Source organism: Narcine bancroftii, chromosome 9, assembly GCF_036971445.1.
Source record: "Narcine bancroftii isolate sNarBan1 chromosome 9, sNarBan1.hap1, whole genome shotgun sequence".
Classification (NCBI taxonomy): domain Eukaryota; kingdom Metazoa; phylum Chordata; class Chondrichthyes; order Torpediniformes; family Narcinidae; genus Narcine; species Narcine bancroftii.
Window position 1 is genome coordinate 85,248,373 of NC_091477.1, and position 24,069 is coordinate 85,272,441.

General features: G+C 35.8%; 1 protein-coding gene and 1 long non-coding RNA gene across 7 annotated transcripts in view; one reads left to right on the forward strand and one right to left on the reverse strand.

Annotated features, from left to right (window-relative positions):
• The window catches only part of pxylp1 (2-phosphoxylose phosphatase 1), a 202,075-nt gene that overhangs the window by 47,245 nt on the left and 130,761 nt on the right, over window positions 1–24,069 (forward strand). For 3 of the 6 annotated variants that reach the window (XM_069896677.1, XM_069896678.1, XM_069896679.1), the window contains one exon: window positions 438–473. The gene's annotated coding sequence lies outside the window, so the exon portion shown is untranslated. Of the gene's footprint in view, window positions 1–437; window positions 474–8,382; window positions 8,471–24,069 lie in introns of those variants that run through there. The other 3 variants (XM_069896676.1, XM_069896683.1, XM_069896686.1) reach the window with 1 other exon arrangement.
• LOC138742384 (uncharacterized) overlaps window positions 1–24,069 on the reverse strand; it is an 86,451-nt gene that overhangs the window by 42,286 nt on the left and 20,096 nt on the right. The window lies entirely within an intron of this gene.

Here is a 24,069-nt window from a genome sequence, read left to right on the forward strand (position 1 = left end):
GATTGGATAAATCTCGGCTGCTCTCTCCCTTTTGTTAATTGGAAGGGGTAATGTTCATGTTTGGTTTATAGTTATGTAAGTTTGTTTCATTTTCTGTTAATTTCACTACACTTTAATTTCTTGGATTAGAGTAGTAAGTTAATTTTATCTTAATAATAATGATTTGTATTCACTTCCTTAGTAACTTATTAAAAGTGTATGAAATGTTGTATGTGCTTATGTACTCAGTTTATTAGATGACCATGGGAAATAAGGCTAACAGTATTAATAATATATGTGCGTATAGTCCACGTTATGCATGGGAAACTTCAAAGTTTGCCATGTACTTGTTTTGACTATTTGTCCTACTGAGCCTGCAAATTTAAATGGGGAGTAGGTGGAGATTTATACTTTCATTGTTCTTTTAGTATTAATGGCACACTTTTTTATTATTTCAGATACTCATTGCTTGGAAACACTTGAGACATCAATGCGTTAAGTATTCATTTTATTCTATAGCCAATGTGGTAAAGGATGAATGAATACAACATACATGTGCATGCATTAGGGACCTGAATGTGAATCTTTAATGTAAATTCTTTGCCTTTCACTTTGGTTGTAGCTTTAAATACAAGTTTATGTTGCTTGTAAACATTAATAATAACTTTTTAAAAATAAAGGAGCTATAATTAGAATTTACAACAGAAGAATTTTGTGGTTAAAATGCCTTTTTTGGTGCTCATTGCTGTTTAAATCAGCAACTTTCTAATTTTGGTTGTTTGGGAAGGAGGGTGGGTATTTTGGTTTAAGGTGTCAGGTTTACAAGGATGTTATGGCTTGAAGTTCTGTGATACTGCACGGCTTCAAGGTGGCCACGTGGAGTTTGGTGATAATTCATGTCTGGTTTTCTTCATAACATTAAATAAAGCCATACATAATCTTATCAAAGTTCTTTCTTGGAATGTGAAGGGTTTAAGCAACCCAATTAAGTGAACAAAAGTCTTTCCTCGTGTTACAAAATTTGGATCTGAGATTGTTTTCTTACAAGAAACCAATATTCATTGCTGTGATAATTCTCATGTTAAAATGGAAAGGGCAACTCTTTCATTCCTCCTGCAATGCTAACACCAGGGGGATATCTATTTTAATTAACCAAAACATCCCTTTTGAGCATAATAATGTTACACCAGATAAAAGTGGTTGATACATTATCATTACAGGCAAATTATATTATAAAATGGTAGTTTTCACTAATGTATACGCCCCAAATGTTGATGATGCACAATAATTTGAAAGTTTTTTTTATAGCTTTACCAGATTTGAGTCAACTTATTGGTGCTGGGGGAAGGGGGTGGTGGAGACTTTAATTGTTAGTTAGATTCTGCTTTGAATCGTTCATCCTCTAAACTTACTACTTTGAGCAAATCTGCTTCTATAATTATTTCTTTTTTTAAATTAAACTTTGGTATCTCAGATGTATGATTTTTTTAACCCCAATAGGAGAGATTTTTTAAAATCTCCCATTCATCATACTTACTCATGGATTGATTATTTTTTAATAGTTAATGAATTGATTTCATTGAGCTGATCATGTGAATATCAGAGTGTAGTGATTTCTGACTATGCTCCTGTTATTTTGTCTATGAATTTTCCAGATCTCTCTCCTTACAAAGAGGCACTGGCATTTTAACTCTACTTTATTTACAGATAACTTTTTGTTTAACACAAATTCCTCCAACAATTTCTAGTTTGATTGTTTGGGACACTTTGAAAGCTTAGCTTAGAGGGCAGATCATTTCTTATACTGCTAATAGAAGGAAGAAGACTAATAAAGAAAGCTTCAATTTAGATAATCAGATTAAAAAATTAGATCAACAATATGCATGTTAAAAATCTGGAATTCTATAAAAGTAGAGTTGAACTCAAAACTAAATTTGATCTTCTTTCAACCTACCCCATTGAACATCATATTTAAAGAGCAAAAGTCAATTCTATATTCATGGTTAAAAATCTGGCAAGTTCTTGGCCAATCAAGTGAAGAGAATTGTTGCTAAGAGACAAACGACAAAGATTTGGATGGATGATGATAATATTACCACGGATCATTCTAACACAAATGATACATCAGGGAAATCTATTATAGGCTTTATACCTCTGAGTCTATTAATGATAATAGCTTAATTATGTTTTTTATTGACTGCTTAAGTATTCCCATGCTTTCTCTGAATAATCATTTGAGTTTGGAAGAGCCTGTTTCATAAGATTTTTGCTATCACTTCATTACAGTCAGGTAAAACTCCAGGACCAGATGGCTATCCTGTTGAGTTTTTACAAATCTTTTTCTAAATTGCTCGTAGCCCAATTAAGTTCCCTGTTGACTGATTCATTTAAGCAGGGCAATCTTCCATTATATTTTAATGAAGCTCATGTATTCCTCAAAGCGAGGAAGGGAAAGATCCAGCTGATTGTTTCTCCGACAAGCCAATTTCTTTATTGAATGTTGATATGAAGATCTTGGCTAAAGTTTTGGCTCGTAGGCTGGAGAATATTTTATCATCAATTATTTTGGAAGATCAGACTGGTTTTATTAAAAGTCATTATTCTTACTTTAATATACATCACTTATTGAATATTTTATGTTCACCTCCTTCTGTAGTCCTGGAATGTGTTCTCTAGTTAGATGCAGATAAAGCATTCAACTGGGTGGAGTGGGGTTATCTATTTATGATCTTGGAAAATTTTAATTTTGGATCATATTTTATTACATGGATTAAATTTTTATATATTTTTTTAATTATAATTTTGTTAATTTTTCACACTGTGAACCATATCAACCAAAATATGTACAAACATATCTCATTAAATTTACACAGTGGTCTTTTCTCCCCTTTTCCCTCCCTTCTCTCCCTCCCCTCTACCCACCCCCCTCCAATACCCATAAACATTCAACATATGCAATACAATAAAACCATAAAACAATATTTTCACACAAAGGAAAACAAACAAGAAAAATGTGTCACCTATTCCTTACACACTGAATCCAGTCGTTTTGTCTTCTTATCATTTTCATTCTCATTTTAGGGGATGGAGGTCATAGGCAAGCTCTCTCTGATATGTTCCATGTATGGTTCCCAAATTTGTTCAAACATTGTGATTTTATTTTTTAAATTATATGTTATTTTTTTCCAATGGAATATATTTATTCAGTTCCATGTACCATTGCTGTATACTCAAGCTCTCTTCCATTTTCAAATTATTATATTCATACCCTTTCTTTTCTTTGGCTTGGCTTCGCGGACGAAGATTTATAGAGGGGGTAAATGTCCACGTCAGCTGCAGGCTCGTTTGTGGCTGACAAGTCCGATGCGGGACAGGCAGACACGGTTGCAGGGGAAAATTGGTTGGTTGGGGTTGGGTGTTGGGTTTTTCCTCCTTTGTCTTTTGTCAGTGAGGTGGGCTCTGCGGTCTTCTTCAAAGGAGGTTGCTGCCCGCCGAACTGTGAGGCGCCAAGATGCACGGTTTGAGGCGATATCAGCCCACTGGCGGTGGTCAATGTGGCAGGCACCAAGAGATTTCTTTAGGCAGTCCTTGTACCTCTTCTTTGGTGCACCTCTGTCACGGTGGCCAGTGGAGAGCTCGCCATATAACACAATCTTGGGAAGGCGATGGTCTTCCATTCTGGAGACGTGACCCACCCAACGCAGCTGGATCTTCAGCAGCGTGGACTCGATGCTGTCGGCTTCTGCCATCTCGAGTACTTCAATGTTAGGGATGAAGGCGCTCCAATGAATGTTGAGGATGGAGCGGAGACAACGCTGGTGGAAGCGTTCTAGGAGCCGTAGGTGATGCCGGTAGAGGATCCATGATTCGGAGCCGAACAGGAGTGTGGGTATGACAACGGCTCTGTATACGCTTATCTTTGTGAGGTTTTTCAGTTGGTTGTTTTTCCAGACTCTTTTGTGTAGTCTTCCAAAGGCGCTATTTGCATTGGCGAGTCTGTTGTCTATCTCGTTGTCGACCCTTGCATCTGATGAAATGGTGCAGCCGAGATAGGTAAACTGGTTGACCGTTTTGAGTTTTGTGTGCCCGATGGAGATGTGGGGGGGCTGGTAGTCATGGTGGGGAGCTGGCTGATGGAGGACCCTCCGTTTTCTTCAGGATACCCATCAAGGTGGCCCTTTAAGTCCATTAATTTTTGATTTGGTCTTAGAGCCCCTAGCAATTATATTTTGTGAGTGCAGAGATATTTCATGGATCAATTAGAAGGGGACAGAACATAAAGTTTCCCTTTATGCAGATGACCTTTTGCTTTTCATATCAAACCCTGATACTTCTTTACCTTCCATTCTATCCTTTTATAATTTAGTCGATTTTCAGGGTATAAGTTAAATCTTCATAAAAATGAACTTTTCCCTGTAAATTCTCCTGTACTAATGTATTTTAATTTTCCTTTTTAAGATTGTGAAAGAACAATTTACTTATCTTGGCATTATAATTATGAAGAATTATGTATCTTTTTAGGGAAAATTTCATTACTTTATTTAAGCACTTGAAACTGTCTTTAATGAAATGGTCTCCTCTATGTATCCCTTTGATTAGCTATATTAATTTTATTAAAATGAACATTCTACCTAAATCTTTGCATCTCTTTCAGCCTATACCAATTTTTATTCCTAAATTATTTTTGATTCACATGATTCACTTAAATCATCTTACATATGGCAAGGAAAACATCCTTATTTAAATAAAGCTCATCTTCAAAAGTCTACATGGAATGGTGGTTTGGTGCTCCATAATTTCAGATTTTATTTTTGGCTGTCAATATACACAACCTTCTGTTCTTGTTACAATTTCATAATCGAGTTGACCGTCCTGCTTGGATAGAAATGGAATTAAATTCCACCAAAAATGTTTCTATCTCGGCACTCCTTGGGTCCTCTCTTTCTTTTGTTTCATATAAACTAACTAACAATTGTGTTGTTAAATACAGTTTGAGAGTATGGGTGCAGTTTAGAAGGTATTTTGGATTTCATGGCTTTCTCTTGCAAGCTCCATTTTGTCCAATCGCCTTGTTCAGCTTTCCTTGCACGATTCTGTTTTTAATGATTGGTATAGATTGGGTATTAAATGTTTTAACAATCTTTTTATTGATAATAGTTTTGCATCTATTGAACAATTGCTTAGAAAATTCAATTTACTAAATGCTAATTTTTTCAGATCTTTACAAAAAGGGATGTAATGTCCTGTTTAAATTTGGAAAAAAATTAGATTTGTAATGAATGATTCAAACATTATGGGGCCCGTTCATGGAATATTGCCATAATCTTAAGTTTCAGTGCTAATATAAAACTTTGGCACTTTGTTGACCCACTTCAGAGTGAGCTAATCTGTTTCATCAATATTCAATCTCAGATCACTAATTTTCCTCGAGCTCCTGAGGTGAATATTCTTGATACATTTTTAGAATTACAACTTCCTGGTAAAGGGTTAATATCTATTATTTATGACAAGTTGACAGGTCTAAGACAAGCTTCTTTAGACCAAATTAAGAACAACTGGCAGCAGGATTTGAATCTTTTGCATTTTCAAACTGATTCAAACTACATCTCTCTGTGCTTGCCACTCTCCGCTGCAATTCAAAACGATACATAGGGCCCAGATGACTAAACTCAAATGATCTCGTTTTCTCCAAAATATAAATCCTTGTTGTGATAAATGCAGAATAGGTAATGCTTCTTTAATCCATACTTCTGGATGTGCCTCAGTTTGGAAAAATATTGGAGAGGAGTTTTTCAAACTTTATCAGTGATTCTCAATTTAAAATTAAACCAAATCCCTTAATTGCTCTGTTTGGAACTCTTGGAGAAGACAATGTTTTTACTAGCTCCAATTAAAAGTCGCATTTTATCTTTTACTTTGTTGCTGGCCAGACTTGCTATTTTGATTATGGAAAGATAATACCCCACCTATTCATGCACAATGGCTAAGGAATGTAATGTCCTGTTTAAATTTGGAAAAATTAGATTTGCAATTAATGATTCAAACACTATGGGGCCCATTCATAGAATATTACCATAATTTTAAGTTTCAGTGCTAATATAGAACTTTGGCACTTTGTTGTCCCACTTCAGAGTGAGCTAATTTGTTTCATCAATATTCATTTTCAACCTTGTTTCGGGTCTCATTGCTTCCTCCACCTCTGCCTAAGTAAAAGAAGCATTCATTTCAGTTTATTCTTCCACACTTAATCTAGGCAAAATTATCTATGATAAGTATCTATTTTATTTTTGTCTTTTAAAAATTTGGAGATATATAGTTTTGTATAAAATTTCTAAAATGATTCATTTATTTCTTGAGATTTAAAGTAACAACATTAGTATCCCTTTTAAGTGCATCAATTGTTCTTGACACCTGTTCTACTCTTAATTGCCAAGCAAGTACTTTATGTGATCTCTCACCTAATTCATAATATCTTTGTTTTGTTCTTGTAATGGTTTTCTCTGTCTGTAAGTTTGTAATCTATTCTATTGAAGTTTTCATTAATTAATTGCCTACGCTTATCTTCAGAACCCTGTTTTTTGAAGATCTTTTTCCAAAACTATTTCTCTTTCTAATTGATCAATTTCTCTCATATACTCTTTCTAAATTTTAGAAGTAAATCTTATATGCTTTCAAAGCATCCCATATAATAAACTTCATCATTTGGTGCTGAACTAGAGGTCCCCGATTTCCCTGCTCCAAGTAGTGCTTTGAGTTTTACCACACTGTCACATGTTGGAAAAAATTACATTTATTATGTCCATTCTTTATTATTATGGCTGTGATTTGGGATTATTTGTGCAGTGCTTTTTCTTTTTTTTTTCTCTCTGTAGCACATTCCATAATTGTATTGTACAAACTTATTACTGAAAATCAAAGAAAAAATCTAAGCATCATTCCCTTCTTCAGCCTTTTACACTCTCTTTTATTTTGCATAAGCTTCAGTTTTCTTCTCCCATATCAATATGTGCATTCTTCATTGATATTTTCTGCCATTTACTTATTTTCCCAGTCACGTATCTGCTTAAATTTACAAGAATGTTGTTGGGACTTGAGGAGCTGGGTTACAGGAAAAGGTTGAATAGGTTAGAACTTTATTCTTTGGAATGTTTGAGAATGAGGGGGAGATTTGATAGAGGTATGCAAAATTATGAGGGATGTAGATAGGGTAAATGCAAACAGGCCTTTCCCCAGTGAGGTTGGGTGAGAGAAGGACTAGAGGGCATGGGTTAAGGGTGAAAGGTATAATGTTGAAAGAGGACATCGGGGAACTTCTTCACTCAGTGGATGTTAAGAGTGTCCCAGCAGAAGTGGTGGATACAGGATTGATTTTGACATTTAAGAGAAGATTGAAGAGGTACATGGAAGAGAGGTGGATAAAGGGCTATGGACTGGGTGCAGGTCAGTGGGAATAGGTGAAATAAATAGTTTGGCATGGACTAAATGGGCTGGGGCCCTGCTTCTGTGTTATAGGGTTCTCTAGATCTATGGCTGTTAATGCTAGTGTTCCTTAAATTCTTCTATAATATTGTGTAATAGATTGATCCCTACTTTTGAAAATCCTGACCATGTATGTGGAGAGTAGAATGGCTTCCATTTCTTGCAGGGTTTGGCACAAGAGTTGCTGACAGATGACTGGATTCTGTGCTGATCTTTCAAATCAAATGCTGAAATTGATGAAGAGTCTTTGACCTGAAGCATTAATTCCAGAGGTACTGATTGATCCCTGAGTATTTCCCATTTTCTGTTTTTATTGCTGACAACCTCTGTGGGATGGTGCCTTGTTCGGCTCGAGGAGCAGTCATCACATAGGAAAGGGGAACATGGAATGGAGAAATGTGCACAGGATATTCAAAATTTTGAAAATTAGAAGGCCAGGATCTCTTTGAGAAAGTCTTACTTTCAATTTCCTTGCTATTCAGAGGCAGCCCAGCTGAAGGTGGGTCCAGGTGCGGGGCACGTATTTTGTCTGGAGAAGGCTGGTTCTCCCTTTCGACCAGTAGATGGCAGCCAATTACATTTTGCTCAAAACAAATATCTCGCCCAGAAGTTGGCTTTAAAGGAAGAGAGAGAGAGAGGGAGGGAGGGAGAAAAAGGACTTTAAACCGATAGGAGGGTGGGGTGGACGGGAAGTTGGGTGGAGATAGGTGAGTGGGCGGCTTTGATGCTGCTTTGGGGAGTTCGGTTGGTCGAACTCGACTGTTTTCCCTGCGCTTGAGGTTTCAAACACAGACTCTCCACTCTTTCTGACAGCTGTACACGGGGGCGGGGGGGCTTTCACTCCACAGTCTCGGGGGAGACGTGGCACTGATCGTATCGGCCACCACCGGAGCTCTCCCCACCCCCAAAGCGCCCACCAGTGAAGCACCATCCGTCAAGAGGGAAGCAAGTGGAGCACAAAGAGTCGGACGCGAGCTGCGCTGCCAGCTCCCACCCCCCCGAAGCGCGCAAGGTAAGCCCTCGCAACTGGACCGGGCGGGGCGCTGCCAGCGGGTCCTCGGTAACGGGGCTGTCCTGGCGCACAAAGGGGTGGCTCTGCGTTGGGATCGATTGCACGAACAACGGCTTCACTCCGCAATTTGGACGTTGGGAGTGGGGTGTTTGGTGTGGGGGGGGGGGGGGGGTTGTAGAGGGGGTGAAGGTATGGGGGGAGATGTTGGGGGGAGGGTGTGGAGGGGGTAAAGGTGTAGAGGGGGTAAATGTGGGGGGGGGGGGAGGTTGGCTTTGACTGAGAACGACGTGTTTATAGTGGAATTATTTCCGACACCGGGGGCATCTTTTTAACCTCAGGATTGGTAACAAAGGGGAGACGCTCAAGGCTGATGTTCTTGGCAGCGCAGTGACGGTGGGTTTAATGGGGCATGTTTTCAATCTTTACTCACAATTACAAAAAGAAATCAAGGCAACGGGTTGATAATTGTTACCATATGGTGATTTTTATGCCTGTTGTAGTAATTGTAGACAATATAATACTATACTGATTTAATTTTTTTCTGGTGCTCTCTCTATGGCAACGTTTTTTTTAAATCCTGGAGATCAAGTGGTTTATAACATGGGTTATGATTTAAAATAAAACCTCATTGGTGACAAACTCTCTGGATCTGATAACAAGAGGCACTTAACGTGGCAGGTGACGCGACTTGATTTCTACAAGCACGGGACAGAGAACTTGGTAAGTAACCGAGGAACGGGTGAGTTTCGAGCAACCCGCGAAACGTTGACCCGCGGGAAGCCGCACAAGAGCGACTTTTGAAGGATCAAGAGACGTCCCGTGGTCCGTCTGGACGGCCGAAGCGGAATTCCCCACGCTGCGAAGAGTGGATGGTCCACTCTCGAATGCTAGTTCATTGCAACATTCGCTTCAGCCGTCACGCTGTAAAAGTTTAGTATTGCAACATTTCAGCACTAAGGCAATGGCTTTATTGGGTGGTCGGAACAATATGCTTTCAAAGAAGGAAACCAGTATGCTTGTTAACTCTGAACCGCCCCAAGCACATGAAAGTAGGTTCAATAATTTGAAGAGGAGCTACGAGAGTTAATGAAGAACGAGTGACAGGCGCCTCCCGAAGTTCGAAAATGTTATTGATTGGTTTGCCTTTTTAGTCAGGGCTATCCTGATCTTCAAACAATGTTGTTGGAAGCTATTAAAGCCCACCATTCCTACACGAGTGCACGGGAAAATTGGTTTGAAATCAAAGAGTATGTTATATCCATGTAATCTTCACAGCAAAGACAGACTTATTTGGTATTCATGAACAGGTTGCAGGGCATATTCAGTACAAGAGCTCATCGTCTTTTTTTGAAAATTTTACAAGATATTACAAAAAAAAGATACAAATACAGAAAAAAGGAAAAGTATAAAAATAATAATACATAATCTTAACTCCCTCCCTCAGCCCTCGGAGCCTTAAAAAAAATATACATTTAAAATTAGTTTATCAACGTGCCAACTCTTTACATACCTCTTAAGATCAATAATCATACAATCCAAATATAAACTCCACATTTTAATAAAAAAAGAATAATTATTTTGGAAATTGTAAGTTATATTTTCCAAATATATAAACGATTGCAATTCATTATGCCATTTTGTATATTCAATTCCACATCAGTTTTCCAAGTTATCGCTATACATTTTCTTGCAACCACTAGTCCTAACCACAAAAATGCCATTTGTGGTTTATCAACCAATCCCAAAGTAACAGCATTTGTATATCCCAATAAACACACCATTGAATCCATTTGCAAATTGATTGTAAAGAAATCTCTCAAAAAAGTTAATAACTTTTTCCCAAAAAAGTTTAACTTTCTTACATATCCATACACAATGCACAAAAGTGCCTGTCTTTTCTCCACATCTAAAACACAAATCTGTTGGACTAAATCCATATTTCTTCAACTTCTCAGGAGTCGAATATAATTGATGAAGAAAATTATAATTAACCATACTATATCTCATATTAATTAATTTTGTAACGCTATCCATACACTGATTTGACCATTCCTCCCAAGACTATTCAATATCTAACTCTTTCTCCCATTTCTCTTTTAGCCTATCTATCCCAACTTTATCTTGCAACAACCTGTACATATCTGATATAAATCCTTTTGTGTCTTTGCCAACCATTAAAATCTCAAACTTAGATTGACTTGGTAAAATTAATTCCTTACCAAATTGTATTTGCAAAAAAATTCGAACTTGATATGCAAAAATAGAATTTGCAGAAATACCAAATTTCTCCTGTAATCTATTAAATGTAGAAAATTTACCCACCTCAAAAGAATCTTGAAAATTACTAATTCCTTTCAATTTCCAATTTTTAAAATAAGGATTATTTAAAGAAAACTGAATTAATTTGTTCTAATACAATGGTGATTTAATCAAAAATTTCACTTTAGAACCTATAAGCTGATCCTGCTTATATCAAATATCCAATATATGTCTTAATACTGGTAAATTATATTTTTGTAACAATAAAGGATTTAATTTATAAATAAATTGACTCATTTCTTTTTCAAAAATTTGATCCAAATCAACTTTAACCCAGACTGGTGATTGTTGAACATCGAGGGCATTGATTACTGTTATTCCAAAGAAAGATAGATATCCATTAAAAGTGTCTTATCGACCAATATTGTTATTAAGTGTAGATTATAAAATTGTTGCAAAAGTATTAGCTAACAGATTGGCTAATTATTTGCCAAAGTTAGTACATGTTGATCAAGTTGGATTTATACTGGGTCGATATTCAGTTGATAATGTCACTAAATTGATTTCTATAATTAATGCTGCTAGACAACAAGCTAATCAACCAATGATAGTGTCGTTAGATGCATAAAAGGCTTTTGATAGTGTTGAGTGGAAATTTTTATTTAAGGTTTTAGAAAAATTTCAATTTGGACTGACTTTCACTACTTGGGTTAAAGCTTTATATACTAATCGTACAGTATAAATAATGATGAATGGTCTGATTTCATCAGCTTTTACACTTTCTCGATCAACTAGGCAAGGTTGTCCTCTTTCACCGGTGTTGTTTGCATTGGTAATAGAACCTTTAGCTCAAGCTGTTAGGCAAAATTTGGATATTAAAAGTATTAAAGTAGGGGAACAAGAATATAAGATTAATTTGTTTGCTGATGATGTTTTAATATAATCTAACATATCCGAAAGAATCTTTCAGGATGTTGCGAAATTTATTACATCAGTATGGCATACTATCAGGTTATAAGGTTAACTGGGAGAAGAGTGAAATATTGCCGATATCAAATATTTAGATTGTAGATAGATCACTAAATTTAAATGGTGTGATAAGTTTAAATATTTAGGAGTTATAGTTAATAAAGATTATCAGGACGTATATTTTGAATTATATGCCTTTGTTGAATAAGATCAAAATTGATTTACAGAAATTGAAAGATTTGCCATTAACTTTAATTGGGAGGGTAAATTGTATAAAAATGAATATTTATTCTCATATATCTTTTTCAATCTATTCCGTGTAGCATTCTGAAGAAATTTTAAAAATAATTAAATAAAGTAATTCAATTATTTTCATGGAATAGTAAATTATCAAGGGTCTCTATGCATAAATTTTTTAAAAAGTTTTTTTTATTTTTCACACTATGAACCATACTGACCAAAATACACAAACATTTCCCTCTTGAATATACACGGTGCCATTTTCTCCCCTTTATCCCCCCTCCCTTCCCTCCCTCCTACACCCCAACTCCCTTCCCTCCCTCCTTCACCCCCCCCCTCCCCACTCACTCAACATTCAACCTATATGATACATTAAACCCATTAAACAACGTCATCACACAATGAAAATAAACAAGAAATTAGTGTCTTCTACTTTTACATACTGGGTCAGTTCATTTCGTTTTCTTCTCTTTCTGTCATTTTAGGCGGTGGAGGTCCGCGGTCGGACTTCTCTATTGTGTTCAATGTACAGTTCCCAAATTTGTTTGAATACTGTGATGTTATTTCTTAAATTATATGTTATTTTTTCCAATAGAATACATTTATTCATTTCTATGTACCATTGCTGAATTCTCAGGCTGTCTTCTAATTTCCAGATTGACATTATACATTTTTTTGCTACAGCTAAGGCTATCATAATAAATCTTTTTTGCGCTTCATCCAGTTTGAGGCCTAGTTCTTTACTTCTTATATTACTTAGAAGAAAGATCTATGGATTTTTTTGGTATGTTGCTTTTTGTGATTTTATTTAATACCTGATTTAGATCTTCCCAAAACCTTTCCACTTTCTCACATGCCCAAATTGCATGTACTGTTGTTTCTGTTTCCTTCTTACAGCGAAAACATCTATCTGATACTGTTTGGTCCCATTTATTTAACTTTTGAGGCGTGGTGTATAGCCTGTGTAACCAATTATATTGTATCATGCGTAACCTCGTGTTTATTGTATTTCTCATCGTTCCGGAGCATAGCTTTTCCCATGTTTCATTCTTTATCTTTATGTTTAGATCTTGTTCCCACTTTTGTTTGGGTTTACAGCTTATTTCATTGTTCTCTTTCTCTTGTAGTTTGATGTACATGTTTGTTATAAATCTTTGAATTATCATTGTGTCTGTAATCACATATTCAAAATTGTTTCCTTCTGGTAACCTCAGACTGCTTCCCAATTTGTCCTTCAAGTAGGTTTTCAGTTGGTGATATGCAAACATTGTTCCGTGAGTTATACCATATTTGTCCTTCATTTGTTCAAAAAATAATAATTTATTTCCCAAAAAATGAATTTCTATTCTTTTGATCCCTTTTCTCTCCCATTCTCCAAAAGAAAGGTTATCTATTGTGAAAGTTGATTTTGCATCAATATTAATTTTGGTAGTTGATCATTTGTTTTATTCCTTTCTACGTGAATCTTCTTCCAAATGTTGAGCAGATGGTGCAGTACTGGTGAATTCCTATGTTGCACCAGCTTTTCATCCCACTTATATAGTATATGTTCCGGTAACTTCTCCCCTATTTTATCTAGCTCTAATCTGTTTCAATTGGTTTTTCCCTTGTTTGATAAAAATCTGATAGGTATCTTAATTGTGCTGCTCTATAATAAAGTTTGGTAGCTGTAAGCCCCCTTGTTTGTACCATTCTGTTAATTTATCTAGCACTATCCTCGGTTTCCCCCCTTTCCATAAGAATTTCCTTATTATTTTCTTTAGCTCCTTGAAGAATTTCTCTGTTAGGTGAATTGGTAATGATTGAAATAGGTATATTCAGTGAAATAGGTATATTCAGTGAAATAGGTATATTCATTGAAATAGGTATATTCATTGAAATAGGTATATATATTGAAATAGGAAGATATTCATTTTAATACAATTTACCCTTTATCAGTGTTAGTGGTAAGTCTTTCAAATGCTCTAAATCGTCTTGTAATTTCTTCATTAATGGCTGATAGTTTAGTTTGTATAGTTGGCCTAGATTATTATCTAATTATATACCTAGGTATCAAATTGCTTGTGTTTGCCATCTAAATGGTGATTCTTTCTTAAACTTTTTGAAATCCACATTATTCATTGGCATTGCTTCACTTTTATTTGCATTGATCTTGTACCACGATACTTCTCCATATTCCTTCAATTTCTTATGTAATTCTTTTATTGATATTTCTGGTTCCTCACAAAGATAAGCGTATACAGAGCCGTTGTCATACCCACACTCCTGTTCGGCTCCGAATCATGGGTCCTCTACCGGCACCACCTACGGCTCCTAGAACGCTTCCACCAGCGTTGTCTCCACTCCATCCTCAACATCTATTGGAGCGCTTACATCCCTAACGTCGAAGTACTCGAGATGGCAGAGGTCGACAGCATCGAGTCCACGCTGCTGAAGATCCAGCTGCGCTGGATGGGTCACGTCTCCAGAATGGAGGACCATCGCCTTCCCAAGATCGTGTTATATGGCGAGCTCTCCACTGGCCACCGTGACAGAGGTGCACCAAAGAAAAGGTACAAGGACTGCCTAAAGAAATCTCTTGGTGCCTGCCACATTGACCACCGCCAGTGGGCTGATAACGCCTCAAACCGTGCATCTTGGCGCCTCACAGTTTGGCGGGCAGCAACCTCCTTTGAAGAAGACCGCAGAGCCCACCTCACTGACAAAAGGCAAAGGAGGAAAATCCCAACACCCAACCCCAACCAACCAATTTTCCCCTGCAACCGCTGCAATCGTGTCTGCCTGTCCCGCATCGGACTTGTCAGCCACAAACGAGCCTGCAGCTGACGTGGACTTTTTACCCCCTCCATAAATCTTCGTCCGCGAAGCCAAGCCAAAGAAGTATACTATGACATCATCTGCAAATAGACTGATTTTATATTCCTTCTCTTTTATTTTTAATCCCTCTTATTTTATTTTCTGTTCTTATCAGTTCTGCCAGTGGTTCTATAGCTAATGCGAACAGTAAGGGAGATAGTGGACATCTGTGCCTAGTTGATCTGCTTAATATAAATTGGTTTGATATATATCCATTTACTGTCACCTTCACCAATGGTCCCTTATATAATGCTTTAATCCAATTAATATATTTCTCTGGTAGGTTGAACCTCTGTAGTACTTTGAATAAATAATTCCATTCTACTCTGTCAAAGGCTTTCTCTGCGTCTAAAGCAACTGCCACCATTGGCGTCTTGTTTCCTTGTACTGCATGGATTAAGTTGAGACACAGTCTCAAGATTCGGGGGAGTAGATTTAGGACAGAGATGAGGAAAAATAGTTTTTCCCAGAGAGTAGTGAATGTTTGAAATTCTCTAACCAGGGAAGTGGTTGAGGCTGCTTCATTAAACATATTTAAAATTTGGTTAGATAAATTTTTACATGATAGAGGAATTGGGGGATATGGGGAGAAGGCAGGTAGGTGGAGTTAGGTCATAAATTAGATCAGCCATGATCCTATTGAATGATGGAGCAGGCTCGATGGGCCATTTTTGGCCTACTCCTCTTCCTACTTCCTATGTTCCAGACATTGTCCATTGTTCATCTTTTCTTAATAAATCCAGTTTGATCTAGTTTTACTATTTTTGGTACACAGTCAGCCAATCTGTTTGCTAATAGTTTAGCTACTTTATAATCTGTGTTAAGTAGAGATATTGGTCTGTACGATGCTGGTGTTAGTGGATCTTTCCCCATCTTTGGAATTACTGTAATTATTGCTGTTTTGCATGAATCTGGCATGTTTTGTGTTTCTTCAATCTGGTTCATTACTTCCAGGAGAGGAGGAATTAATAAGTCTTTAAATGTTTTATAGAATTCTATTGGGAGTCCATCCTCTCCCTGCGTTTTATTGTTCGGTAGTTTTTTTTTAATATATCCTGTATTTCCTCTATTTCAAATGGTTTTATTAATTTATTTTGCTCCTCTTCTTGCAATTTCGGTAGTTCAATTTTAGCTATTAATTCATCTATTTTGTCTTCTTTCCCTTCATTCTCAGTTCGATATAGTTGCTCGTAGAATTCCTTGAAGATTTCATTGATCTCCGTTGGGTTATATGCAATTTGTTTGTCCTTTTTCCTTGATGTCAATACTGTTCTTTTAGTTTGTTCTGTCTTAAGCTGCCAAGCTAGTATTTTGTGCATTTTTTCTCCTAGCTCATAATACTTCTGTTTTGTCTTCATTATGCTCTTCTCCACCTTATATGTTTGTAGTGTTTCATGTTTTTTTTTTGTCCGCCAATTCTCTTCTTTTTGTTGTATCTTCCTTTATTGCTAATTCTTTTTCTGTACTTGCTATTTCCCTTTCCACTGTTCTATTTCCCGATTGTAGTCCTTCTTCATCTTAGTTACATAACTTATTATCTGCCCTCTGATGAATTCTTTCATTGCATCCCATAGTATAAACTTATCTTTCACTGATTCTATATTTATTTCAAAGTACATTTTAATTTGTTGCTCAATGAATTCTCTAAAATCCTGTCTTTTAAGCAGCATGGAGTTTAATCTCCATCTATACGTTCTTGGTAGGATGTCCTCCAGCTCTATTGCCAATAACAGGGGTGAGTGATCCGATAACAATCTAGCTTTATATTTCTAATTCTCCCTTGGATGTGAGCTGACAACAGGAACAGGTCTATCCTTGAGTATGTTTTGTGTCTACCTGAAAAATATGAGAATTCCTTCTCCTTTGGGTGTTGTCTCCTCCATATATCCAAAAGATGCATTTCCTGCATCGATTTAACCATAAATTTGGTAACTTTATTCTTTCTGCTAGTCTTTTTTTCCAGTTTTATCCATCTTTGAGTCCAAATTAAGGTTAACGTCCCCTCCTATCAGAATATTCCCTTGCATATCTGCAATCTTCAAAAAGATATCTTGCATAAATTTTTGATCTTCTTCATTAGGTGCATATACATTGAGCAAATTCCAAAATTCTGAATATATCTGACATTTTATCATTAACATACCTCCCTGGTGGATCTATTATTTCCTCCTCTATTTTGATTGGTACATTTTTATTGATTAATATAGCTACTCCTCTGGCTTTTGAATTATATGATGCTGTCGTTACGTGCTCTCCTTAATTTCTTGCGTTCCACTTTAGTTAGATGTGTTTCTTGCACGAATGCTAAATCAATTTTTTCTTTCTTCAGTAAATTTAACAGCTTCTTCCTTTTGATTACGTTATGTATTCTGTTAATATTTAAAGTCATATAGTTCAACATGACCATTTCATACTTTGTTTACCTTTTCCGCTTCCTCATCACCACCTTTCCTCCTTATCTATTTCTGTTTCCTTTTTTTGAACACACTGTAAGACTAGACTTCTAAAACATAAAATATTTCCACTATTCCCACATCTAAAATTCCCTTAATCCCCTTGTCCCTTGTCGGGCAACCACATCTCCCCTCTCCATTTGGATTGCGAACTCGCTCGCAAGCGTCAACTGATTTCACAGTGACTGTTATTCTCTCCCACCCAGCCCCCTCCAGAAAAGACTTTTATCTTCACATATAACAAAGCTCACTCTCTTAATTCCCCCCTTACTTCCTTTTTTCCCTTTCTTCCCCTTCTTAATTCTTACTTATACTTTATTCTTCTTTATATGAAGATTGTTGTCATTCTTGTTCTTGTTACATCTCTTCATCTCTTTATCTATTTTGCAAACGTTCTGCAAATTCTCGTGCTTTCTCCGGATCCAAGAACAGTCTGCTTTGCTGCCCCGGGATAACTATTTTAAGCACTGGTGGATATCTTAACATAAATTTATAGCCTTTCTTCCATAGGATCGATTTTACTGCGTTAAACTCCTTCCTCTTCTTCAGGAGCTCAAAACTTATGTCTGGGTAGAAAAATTTTTTTTGTCCTTTGTATTCCAGTGGCTTTTTGTCTTCATTTATTTTTTTCATTGCCTTCTCCAATATATTTTCTCTTGTCGTATATCTCAGGAATTTTCCTAGAATGGATCTTGGTTTTTGTTGTGGCTGTGGTTTTGGGGCTAATGTTCTGTGTGCCCTTTCTATTTCCATTTTTTCCTGTATTTCTGGCATTCCTAGGACCCTGGGGATCCATTCTTTTATAAATTCTTTCATATCTTTGCCTTCTCCATCTTCCTTAAGGCCCACTATCTTTATATTGTTTCTCCTATTATAATTTTCCATTATATCCATCTTCTGAGCTAACAACTCCTGTGTTTCTTTAACTTTTTTATCCGATTCTTCTAATTTCCTTTTTAAGTCGTCCACTTCCATTTCTATGGCTGTTTCTCGTTCTTCCACCTTGTCTACTCTTTTTCCTATTTCTGTCATAACCATCTCTAATCAACTCACTTTTTCTTCTGTACCTTTTATTCTTCTTTTTATTTCTTTAAATTCTCGTGTCTGCCATTCTTTTACTGCTTCCATATATTCTTCAAAAAATTTCCTATCTATGTACAGTCCATTCCCTTTATCTTCTATTTCTCTGTGCAGAGCTTGATGTTCTCCCTCCTCTTCCCCGAGTCTACTCCAGGACCTGTGTCCTCTACCTCTCTGGTATCTGTGTCTCTTCTGACTTTCTTGTTGGGCTGTTTGTCTCAGTTTGCTGGATATTTTTTTTTCTTAACAGTGTCTTTTTTTTTAAATTTTTTATTTTTCACACCATAAATCACAATAGCCATGATATACACTTTTTCCTTTTCACACATTTACAGTGACTTTTTCTCCCCCCCCACCTCCTCCCAAGCCACCCCCCCAACCCCCCCCTCTCATCCATTTTAGGTATACAATCTAGGTTGCATTAATTCAGTCAGACAATGTTGTCATTCAACAAAAATACACCAGAAATTCTACAGAGTCCATTCTTTTCTTTCCTTCTCCTTCCATCAACTTAGGTAATGTTTGTCCCCGGTAGGTTTTCGCTATTGTATTTAATGTAAGGCTCCCATACTTGTTCGAATATTTCAATATTATTTCTTAAACTATGTTATTTTTTCTAATGGAATACATTTATTCATTTCTATATACCATTGTTGTATTTTCAAATTATCTTCCAATTTCCAGCTTGACATAATACATTTTTTTGCTACGGCTAGGGCTATCTTAACAAATCTTTTTTGTGCATCTTCCAAGTCAATTCCAAATTCTTTATTTTTTATGTTACTTAGGAGAAAGATCTCTGGATTCTTTGGTATATTGTTTTCTGTTATTTTATTTAATATCTGATTGAGATCATCCCAAAATTTTTCTACTCTCTCACATGTCCAGATTGCATGAATTGTTGTTCCCCTTTCTTTTTTACATCGAAAACATCTATCAGACACTGTTGGGTCCCATTTATTTAACTTTTGCGGTGTAATGTATAGTCTGTGTAACCAATTATATTGTATCATACGCAGCCTCGTATTTATTGTATTTCTCATCGTTCCAGAACATAATTTCTCCCATGTTTCCTTTTTTATCTTTATATTTAAATCTTGTTCCCATTTTTGTTTAGTTTTACCATTTGTTTCCTCATTCTCCTTTTCTTGCAGTTTAATATACATATTTGTTATAAATCTTTTGATTAACATTGTATCTGTAATCACATATTCAAGGTTACTTCCCTCTGGTAAACTCAAATTGCTTCCTAATTTATCTTTCAAGTAGGATCTCAGTTGGTAATATGCCAGCGCTGTATCTCCAGTTATATTGTACTTATCTCTCATTTGTTCAAAGGATAAGAATCTACTTCCTGAAAAACAATTTTCTATTCTTTTAATCCCTTTTTTTCCCATTTTCTAAAGGAAAGGTTGTCTATTGTAAAAGGGAGTAGCTTATTTTGCGTCAATATTAGTTTTGGTATTTGATAATTTGTTTTATTTCTTTCTACATGAATCTTCTTCCATATATTGAGGAGATGGTGTAATACTGGAGAAGTTCTATGTTGTACCAATTTTTCGTCCCATTTATATAATATGTGTTCAGGTATCTTTTCCCCTATTTTATCTAATTCTAGTCTCGTCCAGTCTGGTTTTTCCCTTGTTTGATAAAAATCTGATAGGTACCTTAATTGTGTGGCTCTATAATAATTTTTGAAGTTTGGCAATTGTAAGCCTCCTTGTTTATACCATTCTGTTAATTTATCTAGTGCTATCCTCGGTTTCCCCCCTCTCCATAAAAATTTCCTTATTATTTTCTTTAACTCTTTGAAGAATTTTTCTGTCAGTTGTATTGGCAATGCCTGAAATAAGTATAGTATCCTTGGAAAAATGTTCATTTTAATACAGTTTATACTTCCTATCAGTGTTAGTGGTAGCTCTTTCCAATGCTCTAAATCGTCCTGTAATTTTTTCATTAGTGGATTGTAATTGAGTTTATATAATTGGCCTAGATTTTTGTTTATTTGTACACCTAGGTATCTTATTGCCTGCATTTGCCATCTGAATGGGGATTCCTCCTTAAATTTTGAGAAATCCGCGTTATTCATAGGCATTGCTTCACTTTTATTTACGTTTATCTTGTATCCCAACACTTCTCCATATTCCTTCAATTTCTTGTATAGTTCTTTTATTGATAGTTCTGGTTCTGTTAAGTACACTATCACATCATCCGCAAATAGACTGATTTTATATTCCCTGTCTTTTATTTTTATTCCTTTTATATTATTATCTATTCTTATCGATTCTGCTAGTGGTTCTATAGCTAGCGCAAACAATAATGGTGACAGTGGGCATCCCTGCCGCGTTGACCTGCTTAAGTTAAATTGCTTTGATACATGTCCATTTACTGTCACTTTCGCTAACGGTCCCTTATATAATGCTTTAATCCAATTAATATACTTCTCCGGTAAACTGAATTTTTGCAATACTTTGAACAAGTAATTCCATTCTACTCTGTCGAAGGCCTTCTCTGCATCTAAAGCAACTGCTACTGCAGGTGCTTTATTTCCTTCTACTGCATGAATTAAGTTAATAAATTTACAAATATTGTCTGTTGTGCGTCTTTTTTTGATAAATCCAGTTTGGTCTAAATTTACCATTTTCGGTACCTGTTCTGCTAATCTGTTTGCTAATAGTTTAGCTATTATCTTATAATCTGTGTTTAGCAGAGATATTGGTCTATATGACGCTGGTGAGAGTGGATCTTTCCCTTGTTTTAGTATCACTGTAATTATTGCTGTTTTACATGAATCTGGTAAGTTTTGTGTCTCATCAATCTGGTTGATTACATCCAGGAGGGGCGGTATTATTAGATCTTTAAATGTTTTGTAGAATTCTATTGGGAGTCCATCCTCTCCTGGTGTCTTATTATTTGGTAATTTTTTTACTATCTCTTGTATTTCTACTGTTCCAAATGGATCTGTTAATTTATTTTGTTCCTCTATTTGTAGTTTTGGTAGTTCAATTTTAGTCAAAAATTCATCTATTTTCCCTTCTTTCCCTTCGTTTTCAGTTCGGTATAATTGTTCATGGAATTCTCTGAAGTTTTCCTTAATTTCTTTTGGATTATATGTAATTTGTTTGTCTTTTTTCCTTGTTGCCAATACCATTTTCTTAGTTTGCTCTGTCTTAAGCTGCCATGCTAAGATTTTGTGTGTTTTTTTACCTAGATCATAATATTTCTGTTTTGTCTTCATTATATTCTTCTCCACCTTATATGTTTGTAATGTTTCATATTTTATTTTTTTATCCGCCAATTCTCTTCTTTTGGTTGTATCTTCCTTTATTGCTAATTTTTTTTCTATGTTTATTATTTTCCTTTCCAACTGCTCTGTTTCCTGATTATAGTCCTTCTTCATCTTGGTTGCATAATTTATTATTTGTCCTCTAATGAATGCTTTCATTGCGTCCCATAGTATAAACTTATCTTCCACTGATTCCGTATTTACTTCAAAGTACATTTTTAATTGTTTTTCAATAAATTCTCTAAAATCCTGTCTTTTAAGTAGCATGGGGTTTAATCTCCATCTATACATTCTTGGAGGTATGTCCTCTAGCTTTACTGTCAGTATTAAGGGTGAATGGTCCGATAGCATTCTCGCTTTATATTCTGTTTTTCTTACTCTATCCTGCATACTAGCTGATAACAAAAATAGGTCTATTCTTGAGTATGTTTTATGTCTAGTCGAGTAGTATGAGTATTCCTTTTCTTTTGGGTTTTGTTTCCTCCATATGTCCACAAGTTTCATTTCTTGCATTGATTTAATTATAAATTTAGTTACTTTGTTCTTCCTGTTAATTTTTTTCCCCGTTTTATCCATATTTGGATCCAAATTCAGATTGAAATCCCCTCCTATTAGTATGTTCCCTTGCGTATTAGCTACCTTCAAAAAGATATCTTGCATAAACTTTTGATCTTCTTCGTTAGGTGAATATATATTAAGTAGATTCCAAAGCTCCGAATATATCTGACATTTTATCATAACATATCTCCCTGCTGGATCTATTATTTCCTCTTCTATTTTAAATGGCACATTTTTGCTAATTAATATAGCCACTCTTCTTGATTTTGAATTATACGATGCTGCTGTTACATGTCCTACCCAATCTCTCTTTAATTTCTTGTGCTCCAATTCAGTTAAGTGTGTTTCTTGGACAAATGCTATATCTATTTTTTCCTTTTTCAGTAAATTTAGTAGTTTCTTCCTTTTAATTTGGTTATGTATTCCATTAATATTTAAAGTCATATAGTTCAGCGTAGCCATTTTATATTTTGTTTATCTTCTCTTTCCGTTTTTCCATCATTACCTTTCCTCCTTTTCCATTTCTGTTTTCTTATTTTCAACTCTTTACCAGACAACATTCCTACAACATCCAACATTTTCCTTATTCTCCTATTTCTATCTTCTTTATCCCCAATCTCCCCTTCCCCTCCTGAGTTGTCCTTTATCCCTTGTCAGACAACCACATCTCCCCTCTCCATTTGGATTTGCGAATCCACTCGCAAGCGTCAACTGATTTTGCAGTGACCACTCTTTACCCCCACTCAGCCCCCCCCAGAAAAGATTTCACTTTTCATATGTCACAAAGGTCACTCTTTTAATTCCCTCCTTATTCTCTCTATTCCATTACCTTCCCTTATTAATTCTTGTCTATACTATCTATGTTTTCCTCTAATTACAGATACTTTCACGTATGCCCATTGTCTCTATTCACTCTTATACCTCTTTACCCGCATACATTTCAATCGTGGTCATTTTTACCCTCATTACCCGTCTTCATCCCTCAGTCTATTTTTGTCTTTACCCACATACATATCAATCGTGATCATTTTTACTCTCACTACCCGTCTTCATCCCTCAGTCTATTTTTGTAATTGTTCTGCAAATTTTCGTGCTTCTTCTGGATCCGAGAACAGTCTGTTTTGTTGTCCTGGAATAAATATTTTCAATACCGCAGGATGCTTCAGTGTAAATTTATATCCTTTCTTCCATAAAATCGCCTTTGCTGTATTGAACTCTTTTCTCTTCTTTAGGAGTTCAAAACTTATATCTGGATAAATGAAGATTTTTTGCCCTTTATACTCCAGTGGTTTGTTGCCCTCTCTTACTTATTCCATTGTCTTCTCCAGTACCTTTTCTCTTGTAGTATATCTTAGGAATTTTACTACAATAGATCTTGGTTTTTGTTGTGGTTGTGGTTTAGGGGCCAATGCTCTATGTGCCCTTTCTATTTCCATTTCTTGCTGTAGTTCTGGACATCCTAGGGTCTTAGGGATCCATTCTTTTATAAACTCCCTCATATTCTTGCCTTCTTCATCTTCCTTAAGGCCCACTATCTTTATGTTATTTCTTCTGTTATAATTTTCCATTATATCTATTTTTTGAGCTAGTAATTCTTGTGTCTCTTTAGTTTTTTTTATTAGATTCCTCCAATTTCTTTTTTAAGTCTTCTACCTCCATTTCTGCTGCTATTGCCCATTCTTCCATCTTGTCCATTTTTTCCCCATTTCTGTTAAGGTCATATCTATTTTATTCACTTTCTCTTCTGTGTTGTTTATTCTTCTTCTTAAATCATTGAATTCCTGTGTTTGCCATTCTTTAAATGACTCCATGTATCCTCTAACAAGAGCAAGTATATCCTTTACCTTGCCTTTTCCTTTATCTATTTCACTGTATTCTTCCTCTTCTTCTTCCTCTGG